Genomic DNA, 16,597 nt, shown 5'->3' on the forward strand with positions numbered 1-16,597 from the left:
AAGAGGGTGAGGGGAGAGTAAGGAGAGAAAGGAGAGAGAGAGAGGAGAGAGAGGGAGAAGAGTTGCTAATCCCCCATTTATGGTGAACATTTATGGTCCACTGGGAGGTGATTGGTGAGTGGTGGTCCAGGATGGGAGATGCAGAAAGACCCCTGTCAGCGTCCAGATGATGTGAGTGGAGGCCATAGGAGGGGACAGGCCAGAGAATCAAATGCTAGAAAGGTTCTCAGTACTTTTTCTGAAAAATTCCTAAAAATTTCCAGGGCACTTTTGCCCTCTGTCTCTTTAGAGGTGAGCTCAGTGTTACTTCTGGGTTCTTAAGGCAAATACCCAACCAACACCAAAGTCTTGTAACTTCCACTCTCAGCCGGCTACTGGCTGTACTGAGTGGGACCTTTGTCCCTTCCTTAAGTGAAGGGGACTTGTTTTCAGGAGAAGTGTCCTTCAAACATCCAGCTCAAACTGGAGGTCATTTTTGGGATTTTTATTTTGCATGAATGGCTTTTTACAGCTAGGTCTAAAGCAGAACAAAACTTGTATTAAACAAAGTGCTACTTTACATATCTTATTTCAAGGGAAATGAAAGATTTATTGCCGTGTAAACAATATACACTGATTTATTTCCTACTGGACATTACATGTCCCTTTATCTATAGGCTGATGTTGTACAGCAAACTTTCAATACCTGGAAGATCAGCTGGTACCCTACTTCTGTACATTTAGTAGGATATTCTGTTCTCAGAGAGGAACTTTGCAAATGAAGTTTGGGTGCTTTGTAACTGATTTCCTTACCCTTGTCCCTCAACTTTCTGTACTAAATATCTGTAGAGTGAGTATATCTCGTTGGGTCCTGTGTATCTGTGTGTGTTTCCCAATGTGTGTATATATATACTGGCAATCGGAAGGGTTAGTGCGAGTAAGAGAACTGCTGAATGATGATGCGTGTGCATATGAGGCACGCGGTATGTCCACATGCTTGCTCTGGGGTCAAGATCATCTGCTCACTGAGTTTAGTGGGACAATGACAATGGCAACAAGAAGAACAACAGTACATTGTGGTTTGGGGAAAGGTTCACAGTAGCTTATAAATACTGCCAAGTTTTCAACTGGTGATGAGCTTGCCAGAAGTAGAAATGAAACCCAACTAGGCTGTAGGCCATTGAACTAAATCTCAATGGATTATTCTTCAGTTCTATTTTATAATAGACATATTCCATTATATTGCTTGTTCCTTCCCCTCCCTTTCCAGGCCCCTGGAAAGTACTGGTTATGCTCATGTTCCATCATTTTGATCCCAAAGTAGTTGACTCCAGATTTAGTAAAACTAGATTTAACTAATAGTACCTCTTTCTTGAGGTGCCAATTTGATCCCATTGCTTTCCATCATGACAGATGAATCCATTGGCTCTGCGAAGTTTTATTTGCATCCTGGCAAGTCTTGCTGAATCACAATCTAGTTAAAATGGTATCAGAATTTTGCATTTGGAGATGTTCATGGATTAAGTAAAACTCTTATGGGAGGATGTCCTTTATGTAGAAACAGCAACAAAAACAAAATGTAACTTGGTAAGATGATGCACAGTTGAGGAGATGTGCTCTCAGTCGATGTGTTGAAAAAGGCAAGTGCTCACCCTTTCTCTATGCCCGATCCCACTCTTCCTTCCTCCTCAGCCTCAAAAGATAACAGAAAATTATTTTTTTAAAACTGTATTAATAATTTATGTTTAATACAAAAGGATGATTCAATGGTTTCACCAAAGGTCATTTCTCCCATCATGCATGTCTTTCACTCTCGGCCCCATATTGTCACCCCATCCTTCACATCATGCTTCCATCTCAAGGTAAACATGTGTTGTCATCCAAATCTATGGGTGTTGAAGTTAAATGTGGGGGCAGAGATGAACACCTTGACACTGATGAAAACCAACCATTCTTTACTTCCAAATGGTCAATGAACTACCAGAAGGCAAACTCTTTTCTTGTGTGTTCTTTTTTTTCTTGTTTAAAAACATTTTATACATATATATGTATATATGTGTGTGTATGTATGGACATATGTATGTATATGCACATGTACATGTATATATGTATATACCCATCTCCGATATAAATATAGCATATGTGAGAGTTGTAAATAATTCTTGGTCATGCGTCGTCTGTCTTCTTCATAGTATCATATCTTCAATGTTATGTTAACGACTCCATTTATTGATTGACAAAACCGTGTGTACAACTGTAGCCTCCTGACATAGTTTATGTAGGGTCTCTTCTCAAATAAAGGTTAAAAAAATCAATGCCTGGGTTTCCTTGGATTCATTGTGTTGTATTTTTTAAGTTGAGTTTGAGTAAGTCTGTATGTGTGCAAAAACAGCTACTTTTAGGGGTGGGGGTTGTAGAGCTGGGATTTGAACTCAAGGACTTACACTTGCCAGGTAGGTGCTCTATCACTGGAACTGTTGCTTCTCGCCCTCTTGCTCCTGGTTATTTTAGAGATGAGATCTTGCTTTTTGATGCTATCTTTCTGCTTTCCACTGTAGCTGGAATGACAGGTGTATACTACTGTGTCTAGCTTTTTCAGTTAAAATGGTATCTTGTGATATTTCTGCTTCAGCTGGCCTGGAACCATGATACTCCCATTCCAACTTCCTAGAGTAGCTGGGATTCTAGGCATGAGTCTCTGGTGGTGTTTTTGGTGTGCCATTTTCTTTAAACAGCATATCACTCTTCAAAAGTTATTGCTGAGATTCAGTAACAGCTCCACATTTGGATTTTAGACAGCTGGAGAGGATACCTTCTATATTGCCATATTTCAAAATGCCCAACAACTTTATAATATGTACAATTCATTGATGGTTGATCTCTTTGGATCTAAATGGAAAGAAACCCAAATACCTTCTTCAGAGCTGTGTTGCTGTGAAGATGCACGTATACCAAAGGTATATAACCTTAGGCTTTTCCCGTTGTTCCCTTGTGGTCTTCACCTGGTTGTGGTTATACGATCACATACATAACCCAGTCATAGGGAAAGCTTGTAAGCCTGTGGCCTAAATTGCTTGCATATAATTTTCTTTTTGTGGGTAAGGAGATCTTGGATCATTTTCTCAGGCAAAGGCAACTTTCTCTGTATAGTTACATGAAATATCTATCATCTAGCTATCTGTATATGATCTATCATTTATCATCTAGCTATAAATATATTATCTCTTGTCTATCATCACCTACCATCGATCAATCACATCATCCATCTATCATCTATCTACCTGTCATCTACCCATCTGTCATCTATCTATCTATCTATCTATCTATCTATCTATCTATCTATCTATCTATCTATATCTATCATGTATCCATCGCCCATTTGTTGCACAGGATTCCCCCCTCCTCAAATCCACATTGCATTCAGAGCTATCATTAAGTCAACCTTTAACTTTCACCCATGGAGACACTCAAACTCAAGATTCCAAACAACCTGTCGACATGAAAATTCAAACAGAAACATCTCTTCTCCCAGCATGCGGCTACCATTGCACTGGTGGCTTCTTGTGACAGCACCCAGAGCAGAATCAGGCTGCGTGAAGGACAAAAGCAGGCATTTCCCAAAGTAAGTTTAGCAATGTCCTGAGCAGTGTCGTCCAGGCCAGAGATGGCACAGGAATGGCGGGTAATGAGAGATGGCCTGTCTCACTCCATGTTCCTTACGCCTCAGCCTCCCTCTTCTCCAGGAGTGCCTCCTCCTCCTCCACTTCCTCGTCTATCTTCTCCTCCTCCTCTTCCTCTTCATCCTCCTCTTCCTCTACCTCCTCTTCTTCCTCCACCTCCTCTTTCTCCACCTCCTCTTCCTCCTCCTTTTCTTCCTCTTCCTTCACACAAAGGTGAAGGACACTAGGAGGGGTGTTGTTGCATAACGCCTCAGGGCTGATTAGTTGTAATTAATTTTGGAATCACAATCCAAGGACTGGATCTGTATGGGACGGAAAGTCCTCAATCAATAATACTTTCCAACTTACTTGTCTGCAGCCAGAATTCTCAGGGGCACCAGGAACAACCTGCCAAATGAACGTGCTTTCCAGTGCTGTAGGGCCTGGGGGAGAAAATCATATTATGAAGACAACATGGTCCTAAGACACAGTGTCAACCTATAAAGGAAAAGGAAAAGATGTCAGGGAGACACGTCAGGCTGAACGTAGAGGGCTGGGACAGCTTAAATGCCGGAAGGCTTTCAAGAGATCCAAAGACAGAAATACAAACTTAGCTGAAAGTTGATGTCCAGTGTGCCACTGTCGTGCGCCTCCAACAGATATGGGAACGGAACTAGCCCCCGGAAATCCTAACCAATCCTCCCAGGACACATGTGAGGCGCAGCTAGGCCCCTTGCCCTGGGCCATGCTTTGTTCTTTGCTCCAGCTGAGCTGCTCAACTGGTTATTAACCAGGGAGATGCTCTATTTTAGCCATCTTGTGGCCCTGTCCTGAATTGTTCCTGTCGGCAGTGCCCTTCTTACCATGTACCCACGAGCCACGTGAGGCCGGGCATGGCTTTCACACAGTGAAGTGTGGAGGGGTAGCATTCTGAGAAAGCTGGACGGGAGGCCCAGTCTCATTAAGGAAAGCTGGATGGCTGTCTCTGCAGTGGGAACGCTGGCAGGGAAAGTCAGTGTCTGATTTCCCTCTGCTGCAACACAACCCAGAATGCAGAAAAGCAGCATCCTTGGATAAACAGCTCTGGTCATCACCGTTTTCTCCTTAGAATTCTGAGAACACATCTGCCTCAACTCTTGGTCATTCTACCTTAAGGTCTCTTGACAGATAGATCTTTCAGGTATAATAAGAGGGGGACTGGAGGGGGCCAATTCCAGGATAGAGCAACACAAATACACATTTACATCAAACACCATTTATTGGTCAAATCTTTGGTAAGTGCTGTGGAGTTAGTTCTGTGAGTAGGATCAGGTAAGGTCTACCAATGTGCTCGCCAAGTATCAGAGGTTTAGAGTCCTTGTTCATGTCTGCCCAGTGAATGGAGGCAGAGTCAGGGTTCAAAACCAGCTGTGAAGTTTCAACACACATGGTCTGAATCATTCTGTATCGCCTGCCCCCCCCAAAAAACAAAATGGAAGTTTTTGTCTGGAAAAAAGAAAGCATTGCTCATTTATTCGTTCATACAATCAATTTAGGAGAACTCTTGGAATGGAGATGGTTGGGAACAGATAGAGGCAGAGGTGGGAAGGGTAGTGTTGAAGGGCCTGGCACAGCGCACCAACCCCTACCCCACTCCAGGTGAACAAAGATGGTATAGAAGGCCGAAATCAAGGGGGTAAGATGCAGTTGGGGGCTGGGAATATGGCCTAGTGGCAAGGGTGCTTGCCTTGCATACATGAAGCCCTGAGTTCGATTCCCCAGCACCACATATATAGAAAACGGCCAGAAGTGGCGCTGTGGCTCAAGTGGCAGAGTGCTAGCCTTGAGCAAAAAGAAGCCAGGAACAGTGCTCAGGCCCTGAGTTCAAGCCCAGGACTGGCAAAAAAAAAAATAGACGCAGTTGGAGGGCAATGGAGGACCAACGAGGGCTAAGAGATGGATGTTTGGGAAGTGGTGCTGTGGCTCAAGTGGTAGAGCGCTAGACTTGAGCTGAAGAGCTCAGGGACAGCACCCAGAGTTCAAGCCCCACAACAACAACAACAACCAAGAGAGATGGATGTTTGGTGACGAGACTCCATGGGCTTCTCTCAGAAAGGAGTCAAGCCCTCATTCCTTGTGCCCTGGCATAGTGCATGGCGCATGCTTAGGGTGCTGAGACAAACGATCACAGAAGTGGAGGGGGGCCTTGGCTTGCTTCTAAGTTCTGCTTCAAGTTTTCTCCATCCCTTGAGCACACAGAGAGCTAGAGAGCAGGCTATCGTCTCCATCCTGGCTGGGCCCCTGTGAGTCACTGCTGTGTGGCCCTGCCATGCTGTCTTGCTCCTTAAGGGACAGCCCCGCCGGCAGAGTTATGTGCCGGGGGTGGGGTGGGGATTGATCATAAATATGATTTATGGAATCCATTCATTGACTGCCTCTAAGGCTGGACCCAGCTGCCAGGAGTTTGACTGACGGCTCCTGTTTCTTTCTTCCTCGTTCTATAATAGCTCACCTCACATTATAAATTCCTCTGATTAGGATCTCATGGCATCTGCTCTGATGTTTATCGATGGCCTGTTTATCAGGGACTCTGGTTCTTTTTGAGGGCCCAGCTGGGTTCTGAGTCCTTGTTCGTGTCTGTGAAGTATATGATTAGGGCCCGACACCCCAATAGTGAGGGAACGGCGTCGGTACTCCTCGGGCTTCATAGCAGACATGGGGCTCTGTGCTCGACATCTGGCCCATAGCTGAAATGGCAAAGAGCAGCTTGGAATCCAACCGGTATCCAGTCGCTGGACAGAGGTCTGGAGGGGCAGGGCACGGAGGACAGGCATTCTGCCTTTGTGTGGATATGGCCAGATGACTGTTCTGCCCTTCTTCTTCCTCCTTGTTTGGCCCACAGGTAGAAGCAAATGGCGGCTCGTCTTCACTCCTCTGCATGAGGGTTCAGTTCACGTAGAGAGAAGGGCAGCAGATTCCGTTAACCTTCAAGGGATACCTCCCCGGGTTACAGATTCCATCACTCGAGCATAGTCAGAAGAGAAGGGGTGAGGCAATTATCCTTCAGTGTCTAAGAGGGTTCACAGACTAAACCAGGAGAGGTCAAGGGTGAGCCAAAAGGTATCAGGAGTGTTTGGACGGCTTTTCTTTTTTCCTCGCTCTATAAATATAGACTCGTCCACACAGAAATGACTGAAACATTTTTTTCCCAAGACAAATAGTGCTTTTTCTTACAAAATGACTCTATCTTACGAGACTTTTACATTTTCCCCAGAGAAATAAGGCTGTTTTCCATCATGTTATTAGTGATTCCCCCCTCTCAGTTCCACTCTTAGCCAATCTGTTCCACCTCCTTTAGTTGAGCTGCTGCAGAGCTACAGATATAGCTCAAAGTGTAGACTATGTGCAGGTTTTAAAGTCATATAGTTTTGAGTCTATTTTATATTTACAGTTAACTGGAGTTTCATTAGACAAGCTTCCTAAATTTATATCTGAGACTCCCACATCCATTAATGAAAAAAAGGAACAATTATCTCTGCTTATCAAAGTACTGTTGTGTTTGTGATCCGTTGGACAATACAGTGCCTTTTACTGGATAGTTTCTTAAAACTCCAGACTCCTCCTTTTACATATTCTCTCTCTCTCTCTCTCTCTCTCTCTCTCTCTCTCTCTCTCTGTCTCGTCAATCATGGAGGTTGAACACAGGACCTAGGCACTATCTCTGAGCTCTTTCACTCAAGGCTAGTGCTCTACCACACTGAGCCACAGCTCCACTTCTGGTTTTCTGATGATTAATTAGAGATGAGTGTCACAGACTTTTTTGCCTGGGCTGGATTTAAACCATGGTCCTCAGATCTCAGCCTCCTGAGTAGCTAGAATTACAGGTGTGACCCACCAGTGCCCCGCTACAGATTTTCTTCCCATCAGTGTGTTTATCCATCACCTATTTGCTCTTCCACCCATCCATCCAAGAAGCTATCATTGGACAGGTGTAAAGCAATTGCCGGCGAGCCCTCAGCATGTGCGCAAAGATGGAGGTGCCCTTTAGCTGAGAGGATGCCAGGCAGGATGGATGGGGGAGGCAGTGGAGCTCTGATCAGAGGATTCAAAGGCCTCTGTAGAGAAGCCCAGCCGCTGGTCATTCCCTCCTCATTTAGAAGGTGGCTGGCCAGCCTCTCTGTTCTTGGTGGGCCCGTCAGAGAGCTGGGGTGTTCTGAGAGTCTTGGAGCCAGGGGCAGGACGTGTGTCACGCCACCTGCACCTCTGCCCTCTTCCTCTGCCTCTGTTGTGACTCTCCATCTCCTTATCAGGGCTCCGAAATCAAGAAAGACACATTGGAATTCAATTAGCCATGGAGTTGCCACAGCAACGGAAACATATAAACTTAAATGATTTATCCGCACAGGCCACACTTCAAACACGAATACATTTAATCCCCCAGCTTGGGATGAAATGGATTGTAACAATAAGAGAATAGTCTTCTTTTCTCTCCGATGAGAGCTCTTCAGGTCTCAAAGCGATGTGGGTGAACTTGGAGGCGGGAGGAGGAGGAGGAAGGGGCCTAGCGAGCGGCGCTCACACTCCTACCAGAGATCAAGTTCATGCGGGGGTCACTGAGAGCAGGCAGCACCACTCTATATGTCTAGGGGTGTCCTGGACCAGCAACTCCAGGTAGGAAGGTTCACGTTTTACACACACACAGACAGACACACACACACGTATATGTATATGTGTATTTTTGTCTCCTGGCAAGACGGAACAGGCTCACAGTGCCTTGTTTGCAATTCCAAACTCCAAGGAGCTCATGGAATGGGAAACTTTGTTCATCACTTAATTGGCTGGAAGATGTGGCCTCATCTGAACTCATTTGTCTGTGAAACTTGACCCCAGCTGATGTGCGGTGACTCCCTAGGTGAGAATATTCATATGTTTCACTGCAGGAGTATTTACGTGTTTGATTACTGGTGCTGCCCAGACCTACCCAGGGTATCTGTGATATATATATATATATATATGTATGTATATGTGTATATATATGCATATATATACACATACATATATATGTGTGTATGTGTATATGTATATACTATATGTATTATAATAATGTATATGATTTATATAATATATATACATATACACTGTTCACTTCTCTCTTCCCTACTCCTTTACTTCTTTCCTCTCTTCTCCTTTACTTCTCTCCTCTCCTTGTTGCCTATTTCAGTAAGCACAATCACTCCTACTTGCGTATTTCCCCTTTGTCACCAAACTCTGGCATAGACACACATATCCTAAACCTTCCAGTTTCCATAGGTCATTGGGAAGGGCTTCTTGGTCAGAGCCAGTGCCGCCAAGACTCCCCATTATAGGTAAAATCCTCTGGATGAAACATTGTGGGTTCTCTCTTCTCCAGGGCCAGAGCTAACTCTATTGTTTTGTTCTCTTCTACTTGGCCAGTGTTTAATACATTTTCTTTTTGTTGTTGTTGTTGTTGGAGGCATTTGGATGTTTGAGGCCTCTGCAGCCATCTTGCTTTTACATAAGTGGGCACCAGCTGCAGGTGCAGCTACTGAAAGAGAGGGAGACTGGTGCATGCTGATGGATGGGACAGCCATGAAATCCTTTCCTGCCTACTTCCTCTGATACACACCTCTTTGTTAAGTCGAAGCCGAGAAGGAAACTGAGATGGCTGCATGTAGTCTGATCTTGGGAGAACTTCCTGATTATAGACAGATACAGGAGACAGTGTATGTGTGTGTGTGGTGGTGGGGGGCCCACTTGAGCAGAGCAAAGTCAGAAGGCCAGACATGTTGCAAATGAGCTGAGTGGGTCTCCTGACCCAGCTGTGCTGTGGGAAGGAAACAGAGTGAATCCTTGGTGGAAGGGAGCAGGTTTGCTGTGTCAGCAAGAGCTGTTTAAATAGATTTCCTTGCTGGCGGGGTGCTAATGAGGTGCTAACACCAGGAGGGTAGGAAGAGGGGGTTTTCTGGGTGAAGGAGCCAGATCTGAACACAGCCTTCAAAAGGAGTTGCATTCCTAGCTTGAGCAGTGCCCCGCCCACCTGCCCTAAACCAACCTGAAGAGAACTCAAAGAGGACAGCCCACAGAGCCTTCGGAAAGAACCTCTTGTCCTCGGCCTTGTGATTTTTAAATAATCCTCCTTCTCACTCTTCAGAAGCCAATGTGCTAACTACTGCAGTCTGAACCAAAGCCTCCCGGGCGGGTGCACAAGGTGCCGCAAGTGCTCTTCTGGCGCACACCCATCCCACCTGGAGCTCATCCTCCATGCCCATCCCCCCTCCTCTCATGGATGTGGGGCTCAGGGGTCCCATATGTCCTCCCTAGGAACCCCATTTCCTGGACTCCCACCCCTTCAGATTGGATGTTAATGACTTCTCAAGGTTATTTAAAAATCATCTCTCCTAGAAGGCAAGCCTGACCCCTTTGTTGATGTCCCTTTGTTTTAAGGACACAGAGAGAGTTGGCATCTATTAGGTCAGATGATACAAAAGTCTATCTATCTATCTATCTATGTATCATCTATCCATCCATCTGAAGCTAGAAGAGGACCCACTTGTAGGGAGCAAGGAGATATACTAGGGGCAGAGGTGATGGTTCTGCAGGTCAGTGATAGCTCACAGTTTGATGCTAATCGGCTTTATTGTTTAAAAAATTATTTATTTATTATTTTTTTCTCCAATTCAACCTGTCAGTTTATGAGTACAATGCACCTTGGTCAATGTTACCCTTTTTTTTTTTTTTTTAATCACCCTTCCAAACCCACCCATCTTCTCAATGTCCCCCAACAGGGCAGGGAAAGAATGTTATCCTTCAACTGGGTGCCTTTAGCTCTATAGTCCTGGCAAATGGACCCAGAGAAAGGAAAGATGAGAGAGAGAGAGAGAGAGAGAGAGAGAGAGAGAGAGAGAGAGAGAGAGAGAAGGAGGGGTGGAGACTGGCCATGTGGCAATTTGATTATTATGACAATTTCATTTCATTATGGGGATATTGAGGTACCAAGAGGTTAAATGATTTTTTTCTCAGTGACAAAAGCAAATAAATGGCAGAGTGTCAAACCTCAATTATTGAATTGACTCTATGGATTGTTCCCGGCATCCTACAAGGCTCCCAAAGAAGCTTGATGCTGAAAGAAGAGAAACCACAGTCGCTATGCAGGCCAATTAAAAGGCAATCATTTTTACAGCTAACAAGTTTTTGGCCTACCCAGGGATTTGCCCCTGTTACGTGTAAATAGTACTCATCTAATAAACGGCCTCCCCTGCCCTCCGCGGCCTGCCTTTTCAGATGCTCCAATCTGCCCTGATAGTTCACAAACTGCTTATTTTAGGGGAAGAGAATAGAGAACCATAAACGCGTTAAGAGCCACTATCAATTAGAGACCAAACAGAAATGAAGAGGCATTAGTGCTTCGTGAGACTTCTAACAGGAGCGAATGAGAAAATGCGATTTCATTAAAAAAAGAAGCTGGCTGTGGTGTTGGCTGTGGATTCCTCTTCCGTCAGGCCGCCCCTCAGTGCAAATGGCGAAGAGAGATTTGGACTCAGAGCATATACAATATATAATAATGGAATATATACAGTTACTCAGAAATTCGTACTTTCGGTGTTGGGCCAGGGGGAGTGTCCTAGCAATTGGCAACTCTGGCGAACGATGGAAGTGTCTTAGCTTTGGGGACGACGTAAGCCCAGGATGAAACTGGTGACATATTCGTGTCACTACAAGCATAGTCAAAGTTCTGTAGGTCCCAGATACAATTTTGAAGTACCCAAGCAAATGACCTCCCAAGAAGGCTGCCTGTACTAAAGCTGCCCTGGGTAAGGTTATTTCAGGGAGAAGTTGGTCTTTGCTTCCCAAGTGGAATGAAGAGAGTTTCCTCGAATGTCTGATATGAACCAGGGACAAAGTCCTCTGAGCGAATGCCTTCTCCCTTGCTATCTGGATGGCATTTCCTCATTCCTGAGCTTTTTGTTTTTGTTTTTGTTGGTTGTAGGGCTTGAACTCAGGGCCTGGACACTGTCCCTGAGATCTTTTTTTTTTTTTTTCTCACTCAAGGCTAGTGCTCTACCCCTTTGAGTCACAGCTCCACTTCTGGTTTTCTGGTTCATTGGAGATAAGAGTCTCATGGACTTTCCTGATCAGGCTGGCTTCGAATCACAGTCCTTAGATCTCAGCCTCCTGAGTAGCTAGGATGACAGGCGTGAGCCACCAGCACCTGGCTTATTCCCAAACGTTTCAATAAACAGTTGGAATCAGATTCTCCTCTACGCTCCCCTCCCCAGGTCTGATGTGTTAGGATCTGGAGGCTGGATAGATGTGCTGAGGATAGCGGTCTTCACAGGGAATACCTTGGTGGAGATGGAACTTTGACCCATCTGAGCTAAGCTTAAATACAGTGCATGCAGAGGCCCCTGCACAAGAGGGAGACACAGCTGCCCTGGGCATTTTCCCACTTTCAGATGAGAAGGAACAATGAACAGAAGTCAGGTGAGGAGGACACGATCATCAGGGGGAAATTGTTAGTGAAGGGGGATGCTTAATTTGTGACCCTAGAAACCACAGGACAAGGACGGGGATGCCATAAAACAAAGCCCAGGCCTCAGCAGTGCCTGCAAGGCCGACTTCACCCAGCTTCCACAGAAGGGGTGGGGTGGGGTGGGGGAGGCCTTCTCAGGAGACACAACTAACTGGGTGAGCCCTACCATGGGACCTCCACATCCAGCTTTCTCCATGCATTCACTCCATGGCTCCATCTTCAGTCCCTTCTTCAAGCATGCCCACAGGCACGCACACATGTGCATCTCTCTCTCTCTCTCTCTCTCTCTCTCTCTCTCTCTCCCTCTCTCTCCTTTCTCTATGTCCCCACCCCCCACAGGAATCTTAGAGTTCCATAACTGCTGCATGAAATGAGGGACAGTATTCATTATTAGAGGCACCGGAACTTACTCTCCCTGGGATTCTCTGACACACAGCGTGAGAGGAGAAGCTTTGCTTTTAAATTCATTAACTGCCACAAATGGATTTCGGAGCCACGAAGAACCAGCTTGCTCCTTTAAGGGCATCCAGTAGGATACTGAGAAAACGACAGGACATGCATCACTGTTGTAGGAGACAGCGACAGAAGTCGCGAAGGTCACAGCCTCCATCTACACAGAGAGCGCTTGTGCCGGGTGAGGTTCTGTGCAGCGTGCATTTGTTTGGTGGAGGTCAGAGGGGCTGCGTATGAACCAGAGGCACCAATCGTTCAGTCACAGGACCAGACAGAGGGGTAGACACTCCCTGGGGAGATGCTAACACAGGCCCAAGCTGAAGAAGCTGGGGTCTGATGCCCATAGGTGATGGGAGATGACAGACTCACTCAGAAAGGACTGAGCTGCCAGGCGCTGACCTCCTTCCACCTTCCTTCCATCAAACCCGCCCTCCCCCTTGCCTATCAGAGATGCTCCCTCCCTTTGCAGTGGTTTCTGCCTCCACAATTGCTTCCCCAAATGCCAGTTATCTCTGAAACATCCCCACAGACATGCCCAGATGTTCCTAGGCACCTCCCAATCCAACCAAGCTGACCATGGAGATTAACCATCACAGTGTCTAACAAAGCCTGTTTCATCCAACAGAGACTCAATAAATAGCCATTATTATTATTAAATAGACATTACTATTGAATAAGACATTTTCATAATAGTATCATTACCCTAATGATTGTGCTGGGAACAAGAAAATTGATATGAAGTTTGCTAAAAATATACATATTGATTTGATAATTTCTAATATGGAAAGATATTCAACAAACATATTTAGAGAAACTACAAGTTTAACTATATACTTACTAGGGCTATGTTAAACCAAATGACCCACAGGACTAATAAATGGAACTGAACAGAAAAAGCCAGGATATAGAGATTCAAAGCAATAGCCACAAAAGATTGTGTTGGAAAAGCTTTGAAGTCAACTTTGTGGTGACCTAAATCCCATTGGCTCTCAACTCCCCTATCAGTGCTGTGTTTTTCTCCTAATTCAGATTTCTACCTGCAGCCTTCCTGTCTGCCCCTCTCCACACTGGGCCGCAGCGAATCCTTTTTTACAAAGATTTTTATCTCCCAGAAGAGAACTGCTCAGCCAGGGAGCATTAGGAGATGGAGTGGAGGTAAACTCTGGCGCTCCATGTACATCTTTTTTTTTCTTCAAAACAAAAAGCAGACTACCAGTTATTACTTCTGAAAGCTGTAATTGACTAGTGTTGTCAAAGTAAGTCAGATACCAGTCTCTAGCCTCTCTCTTTTAGCTGACAGGAAGGCATTTGTCAAGTTCCAAAGACATTTGTATCTCAGCATTTGTCTATAATACTTTGCGTGCATTCAACAGCACACGTGAATAATGCTTAAATATTAGGAGAAACCAGTGCATTCAAAGTCATTGTGCAAAGAAAAGGGCCATGGGAAGAAAGAGAGGCTTTTGTCTGAATTTCTGACAGTGCGGGAAGCCAGCTGGGTTCTGTATTCTCTAGAGTACTAGCTACTGGTACGGCTAGGGTGTCAACAAAATTCAAGCTTCGGGATGCTTGAAGGGTTGGGCATTCCTTTTTTTCCTAATATTTTATTATGAAAGGTTTCAACCTCTATGCACCCACATTCAATCCTTGCTGTGAGCACTGTCGTGTTTACTGTAGTGGAGTTCTGTTTACTTTTTCCTCCCGCCACCTACGACTCCAGCCCATTTTGGGTGCCACAGCTGTACATACTTCAGCGTGTATACCAAAACCTCTATCTAGCTCAGTATTGGTTCACAGTATGTTTTTGTTCTTGGAACTCAAACTTGCCTGCAACACAATTACACACCTCAGGGCTACGTGAGTCTTCACGCACACGTGTGACCGTGTTGTGCTGCAGAGTTCCCTAGAGGAACCTAACATGGCGTTAGCCTCTTGGAGTGCTCATGGTGGGAGTGCGTCTTTGTTCCCACCTCCCAAAGTTCACAACTGCTTACAGTCATCCTTCACACCACGCATGCGTGTTGCCCACCTGCAGGACTTCCTGCGAGTGACATCTCACAGGAGGGACTCTCATTCAGATGGATTCTAATGTAGGAACGGATTATCTGTTCCATGGATAGACGCCGGTGAGGGGGTCCAGTCTGGGCATAGTGGGAGCAATCCATGACAACTATATATGTGTACTGTATATGTATGGCACCTATATACATATAAGTGCTATATATGGTATAACAGCAAAGAAACATCATTGGTGTATTATATATAACACATGCTACATATACCATATGTGCCATATAGGCATGTATACAGTATATACTGTACTATATATTGCATATAGTATAAAGTATATATATCATATACTATACTGCATATGCACTATACACTATATAGCACTATGTGTACTATATAGTACTATGCTATACTATATAGTGCACCATATATAGTATAGTATATATGCTATATATAAAGTGTATATACTATATGTAGTATACACTGTATAAAGTATATATAATAGTCTATAAAGTATATATTATAGTCTAATACTATATATAGTCTATAGTATACTTTATATATAGTATATAATATACATACCATAGTATATATATGTGTGTGTCTGTATGTGTATATATATACTGACTAGCAGCTATTACTTCTGAAAGCTGTAATTGATGAGTATTGTCAAAGTAAGTCATACTCCAAACTCTAGCTTCTTCCTTTTACATGATATATACTTATAAATGTATAAGTATATATTTTATATATTATATTAAATATCTAATATATTTATATATAAAACATGTATATATACAGTATATAAAATATATGTATATATACAGCATATACTATAGTATATACAGTATAGTATATATACTGTATATAGTATATACTGTATATATTATATAGTATGTATTATAGTAGAATATATATACTATTTAGCACATATACTATATATACAGCTATATATAGTACATGTATTATACAGTATATACTATATATGACACCACAGTACTACATATACACTAGTATATATACTATAATAGCATATATAGTAAACATTTAATATATATATACTATGTATAGTATACTAATTCAGAAATACATATATATGTGTGTATATATATTTGTGTGTGTGTGTGTGTGTGTTTCCATGCATCTTGCATAAATACCAAGCAGTGAAATTTGTTTATCATGAGGCAGCAGCTGAGGTTTACTGAGGTTTGCTGAGGTTTACTATTACTTTTTCTATATGAATATCTAGTTAATAGGTCAATTTTTTTTCTTTTAGTAAGGCATTTCTTTTCCATGGAGAAAGGGGAGTACATGGAACTTTGATTTTCATCATTCTTTTCCTAACTTCTTGAGTGAGAGCTTTGTTTATGAGCATTTGGCCTTTCCCATTGACTGACAAATGCACTTAAAGTAAGAGTTTCTCCTCTGGCGATCATTTGACTCCATCTCATTGGTTTTTCTACATAACACTCCCATTATGCTTGATTCTCAGCCTTGGCAAAGCAAATCTTCTTCGAAAAGAAGACATAAAACATGCATGGAGTAATAAGCTAGTGGAGAAATAAAAAACAAACCATAGGAAAAGAAAATTTGTTCAATAAAACCAAAGGCTGTTTTTTAAAGACACCAATAAAATGAACAAATAATTGGCAAAGTTGCTTAATGATTGATATAATATGGCATAAGTAATGTTTGAATTAAGATGCAAAAAATACTATGGAAGGACTGAAAGTCAGTGATTTTTCAAGAAAATTGGATTATGAAATACTTAACATAAGTTGATAATTAAATATAGAAGGAAAATTACAGATAGTAAGAAATTTTTTCATAAATACAATGTAGGGCATAGATAACCTAGCAGATTTTTTTTTCTTGGAAGCACTTAAAAATATGTGTATTATCTTTAAGTAGTTGTAGATATAGTGCATCTTAGCAGTTTATAGATATAGTGCATCTTGATCAATGT

Source organism: Perognathus longimembris, chromosome 20 (assembly GCF_023159225.1).
Source record: "Perognathus longimembris pacificus isolate PPM17 chromosome 20, ASM2315922v1, whole genome shotgun sequence".
Taxonomy (NCBI): domain Eukaryota; kingdom Metazoa; phylum Chordata; class Mammalia; order Rodentia; family Heteromyidae; genus Perognathus; species Perognathus longimembris.